This window comes from Xyrauchen texanus, chromosome 8, assembly GCF_025860055.1.
Source record: "Xyrauchen texanus isolate HMW12.3.18 chromosome 8, RBS_HiC_50CHRs, whole genome shotgun sequence".
Taxonomy (NCBI): Eukaryota; Metazoa; Chordata; class Actinopteri; order Cypriniformes; family Catostomidae; genus Xyrauchen; species Xyrauchen texanus.
The window spans coordinates 41,706,202-41,711,465 of NC_068283.1; the positions used below are offsets into that span (position 1 = coordinate 41,706,202).

At 40.3% G+C, this 5,264-nt stretch overlaps 1 pseudogene; it reads left to right on the forward strand.

Moving 5' to 3' along the window:
• The first annotated feature begins 767 nt into the window (after window positions 1–767).
• LOC127648182 (putative nuclease HARBI1) lies at window positions 768–2,024 on the forward strand (annotated as a pseudogene).
• Window positions 2,025–5,264: the final 3,240 nt, after the last annotated feature.

The following is a 5,264-nucleotide window of genomic DNA, read 5'->3' on the forward strand; positions in this document are numbered from 1 at the left end:
TTCATTTTTAAAACCGGATGTGCTTTGAAAGTACTGGTTAACCAACTCAAGGCTGTAACGGCAAGGAATTCAGGATACATTCAATACATAACGATTCAATCCATTAAACTGCATTATAATCCATTATCCAAAATGTCGAGTTGAGGCAGATTTTCCACTCATTATTTTGACATGCAAATGAGCTTGTAATTTGGCACAAATTATTGCCATGAGTTTGCAGCGGTTCAACGGTGGTGCTGAACCTGCTGTAACCCTTTGGTAACAATGGGCAATTTGCTGCTACTAGCAAAAGTTCCTATGGCAACAACGAAGAGTCACTGCAAAGCTCATTAGCATGTGCAAATAACTAGTGGCAAGCTTGCCCGAAATCTTGATTTGTGTAATGGATATCATAACTGGATGGCAAATGAAGCTTCATCAAACATGTGACAGTGAGTTCCCATTTTAATGAATGCATGCATACCACGAAACTAATCTATCAAAACAATCGAAAATCAACTTGGGCCTGGGTAGCTCAGTGGTTAAGATGCTGACTATCACCCCTGGAGTCGTTAGTTTGAATCCAGGGGTGTATTCCCGAAAGCAGGTTATGTGACTTACCCGGGTAAGTTTAGGAGGAAGTAAGCGGATAACCTCTGCTTTCGGTTCCAAAAACGGAGGTAACTTTCGGGTTATGTAAGTAACCATAGCAACTGACTCTCTGATGATAACCTGCTCCGGAGCAGGTTATGTTGCAGGGTTAGTTTGTTTCAGAGAGGTTTCCGAGCATGGCGTGCCCTTTTGATGAGGATCCTGTGGACGTAGAGGCACAGATTATACGGGGTTTTATTCGCCGTGAGAGGGTGATAAGACCACGTATCGATGTCTTTTCTTATCCTAACGAATATTTGCAGGAGCGCTATCGTTTTTCTAGAGAGTCGTTAATTTATTTAACAAACCTACTAAAACCACACATCTCAAATGCAACAAACCGCGGGTCAGAGAGCAAATTCTTTGTATTGCTCTGCGCTTTTTTGCTACGGGGAGTTTTCTCTACAATGTGGGCGATGCAGAGCATGTGGGAAAGGCAGCAGTTTGTAGAGCCGTTCGTACAGTATGCATGGCACTGAAACGGTTTCTACACACTTTTGTACAGTTCCCTGGCCATAAACCTGTGCGCTTTATTAAAGAAGAATTCCACAGGGTGGCAGGTTTGCTCTCAGAAATTCTGTCATCTACTTCAATTAAATGACATTTCTTAATAGGTTTATTTTGACTGCACACACACGTAAAGGCTACACAGACTTCTTAAACTTGTAATTAATCTTAATTTCAGGGTTCCCAAACGTGATTGGGTGCATTGATGGCACCCACATTCCTATTAAAGCTCCATCTATCAATGAGGGAGACTATGTTAATAGGAAGTCTGTGCATAGCATCAATGTGCAGGTAATAGCTATATTTTGGCTCCTTAATATTGGTGTTACAAATAATAAACTTATTGTTCTCCACAGGTAATATGTGATGCAACCCACCTCATCACTAATGTTGAGGCAAACTGGCCTGGGTCTGTACATGACGCCAGAATATTTAGAGAGTCATCTCTGTGCAACAAATTTCAACAGGGTACGTTTTGTTAGACAAATGCTTGTAGTCTTTATTACATTTACAAAACTCCTCAAACATTACAGGACACTTCTATGGTTACTTGCCTCCCCTATATGATGACACCCTACCCTGATCCTGAGCCCGGACCACAGACACGCTTCAACCCGTCTCACAGCACAACACGGGCCAAGGTGGAGATGACAATAGGCATTCTGAAGGCGAGGTTTCAGTGTCTGCGTGGGCTCAGGGTCACTCCAAATAGGGCATGTGACATCACAGTTGCTTGTGTGGTACTTCACAACATTGCCACAATAAGAGGAGAGAGGCATCCCCCCTGTCCTGATGACGATGACCTAGAACAACATCCATTGAATCTAGCAGACCACAGAGATGGCAGAATGCTTAGAGACATGATTTGTCAAAATCACTTTATTTAATCTGTTCTATTTCTTCACATCCTGAAATAAAAGAGAGATGACAGATGTGTATGTATTGCTTTATACACACACACACAATAAAATAACAGATTCATGTTCACATATGATTCTTCTCACCTTAAGGCGATGCTCCAGTAGTTCTATTTCAAGTTTGGCCTTTTTAATGGCCAGCCTTTTCTCCTCAAGCTGAAGCTGTATAAGGTCCATGTCCATGTCAGTTTTTTTGATTTGCCTTAATAGATGGACCTTATACACCTCCTTTGCAGACAACTAGGAAGGCAAACTAAATAAGATGGTTAAAGAAGAAAATCTGCCACATAGTAACATATGTAAATAAGGACAACCAGGGACAAGTTCTTACACTGCTAAGATTATGTGTAGAGGTAGATGGACCCTCATCTGCATGTACATCCCCAGCTAGATTCTGTCACAGGACAAATGACACATTTTTCACTCCATCTAAAAAGCTATGCATTGTCCAGTATATGCATCATACCTCTGTGGGTCTCCCATCACTTTCTAATTCAGTCACAGCAGATGTGGTCTCTTCATCATTCTAGAGTGGAAATATGCAAGGCAGACAAAGTGAAAGATCTAAAAGCAACTGGTTCTTAAAATGCACCACTAACAATTGTGACAGACTGTGTGGTTTCAGGAGGATCCAATAATACAATGCGTCCATCAGCAACTGCAAGAAAAAAAAGATACTCAATGTGTAAATTACTAAAGATGACAGACACTGAATAAAGTATTAGGAACATGCAAGAATAAAAAAAACAGATTACTGTAGACAGCATATGCTGTAAAATAGAATATGTATGCATAATGCACAAGTGAAACAATGACTGCATTTAGGAAGCATTTAGCCTTCTTCCTAATGACAAGAGTTAATGATCGTTTTGTCCAAACGTATGACTAAATAATCATAAGTACTAATATGGTATACCTACATTGTACCAAGTCACTTGAGTTGTTGTGGGAGGTAGCAAAGTCTGACGAAGTGCCCTCTGGAATACCATCGACCACAGGGCGACCTTTATTAAGTGAAAGAGCCAAATCCTCAGATGGGGTGAGAGGAGGTGGAGGTGGACCCCCGCCAGTTAGACGGGCCTCAGCCTTCTTTCTATTAGCTATATAGGAAGAATACTGTAAAAGTAACTTAAGACATTGATCTTACAACAGTTAAAATAAAATGTTACATTTTTGGAGAATGTTTTTGTGTTTCATTTTGACTTGGGAAAGAGTTCTTTTGGCTCCAGAAGGATTACACCTTATAAAACAAGAGGCCTAAATATTTGTCAATATACATTGCACTGTATTCTTAAGAAACTGATGTAGAGAAAAGTAAATGCTTGTCAAGTCATGCCACATGCTCAAAAAGACAATTGTTCAACTTTGCAAATTAACAAAAGAAAGGCAAGCATATTTAAAAAAAAAGTACGCATTTACTGTCAGTCATTTTTTGCCAAGCCAATTGTCTTTCCCTCGCATATGCAGCTGTATTGCTTTTTTATCATTATAATGGGCTTGAACTCCTCATAAGCCAACATTAAAACTTCTAACTCCGCTTCGGAGAAGTACGCGGCACGTAACTTTTCACCCTTAGTTTCCATGGTGACTCCTGAATTCGGCGTTCCATTGAAAATGCCTTTATATGTTCAGCCGTGCGTCACATTAACTTCGAGGTTATTAGCAGTAGGTTGATTAAACTAACTCGACACAGGTGTTTTGGAACCGACATACCCCGAGTAAGCAGGTTTTGGGTTAATCAACCCATAGTTCAGGGTTAATCTGAAGGTAAATTAACCCAGCTTTCTGGAATACACCCCAGGGCGTGCTGAGTGACTCCAGCCAGGACTCCTAAGCAACCAAATTGGCTCGGTTGCTAGGGAGGGTAGAGTCACATGGGGTAACCTCCACGTGGTCGCTATAATGTGGTTCTGGCTCTCTGTGGGGCGAGTTGTGCGTGCATGCCGCGGAGAATAGCGTGAAGCCTCCACACGCACAAGGTCTCCGCGGTAACGCGCTCAACAAGCCACGTGATAAGAGGCAACTGACATTTGGTCGGAGTGCAAATGATGGCAACCCTTAATGTACGTTTTACAATGAATTCCAGTATTTATTATGCTTTTGCATTATGCAATTGTTTGTTTTAGCTCATAATGCATTAACTAATATTAACATAAACAACTTTTTAAAAATGTTGAAATAAGTGCTGAAAAGTTTTGTTCATTGTAGACTCATCTTAACTAATGTAGTTAATTAATTCAGCCTTGTTGTTAAAAATTGACAACGCCACGATCATCACCGCTGGCCTCAGAGAAGACTCTCGTCCAATGATCTTGCATCTGAATCAGCTTTTTACTCGAGTGCTGAGAAACACTGAAAAGCATCCTGTTATTCACCCCGCTGGACTCTTGTTTTGGCATCATTAGAGCCGTGTGGAGGGGCTGTTCACTCACCCATTGCTGCAGACACTAAACACAAGCAAAACCTGTTGATATGAAGACTTGAGCATCTATGTGAAGGCGTGACATCTCTGGATTTGGTGGGAGAAGAATTTTACAGCTCATAAGACTGTTTTGTTCTGAAATTTCTCTGTCTGTGTTAATGTGTGGATGTGAGACTGGTCGGAGATTTGCTTTACATAAATGTAATTTGCAAGATGGAGATACCAGTGAAGTGTCCTGTGAACAGTTACATCTCTGTTGATACTTTGTGTACCATTATTTTGTCTTAGGATTTAACATTGTTTATCATTCAGATTTTAAAGGCAAATTCAGGATTCAATACAAGTTATCGCTCAGTCAACAACGTCTGTGGCATGATGTTGATTGTCAATTCAAATTATTTCTGTGTTAATCAACATTACTGTCCATTGAGCTTAACTTGTATCGAACCCAGAATATTTAAAGTCCATTTGTGTTAAATTGAAATGTGATAAATCTCAAATAAACATGGACACAAATTCTTTCACTACTTTTAGCTTCACCCTTGTGCGACCTTCGGGACATTTTTGTCCTTTTAACTTTGGCTGTGTTAATGCCAACGGCATACATTTTTTTAAAGGTGTGTATTTTTGGGGGAATTTTTATATTTCAACCTCAGTTCCTGTAATACATCTATAATACACTGTGAACACAAAATAGTCACACTCGGGACCTTCAGGACAAAAATGTCCCCATTGAAACCCATTAAAATGTCAATATTGGATCCCAGCGCCATTAAAGCATAAAATCA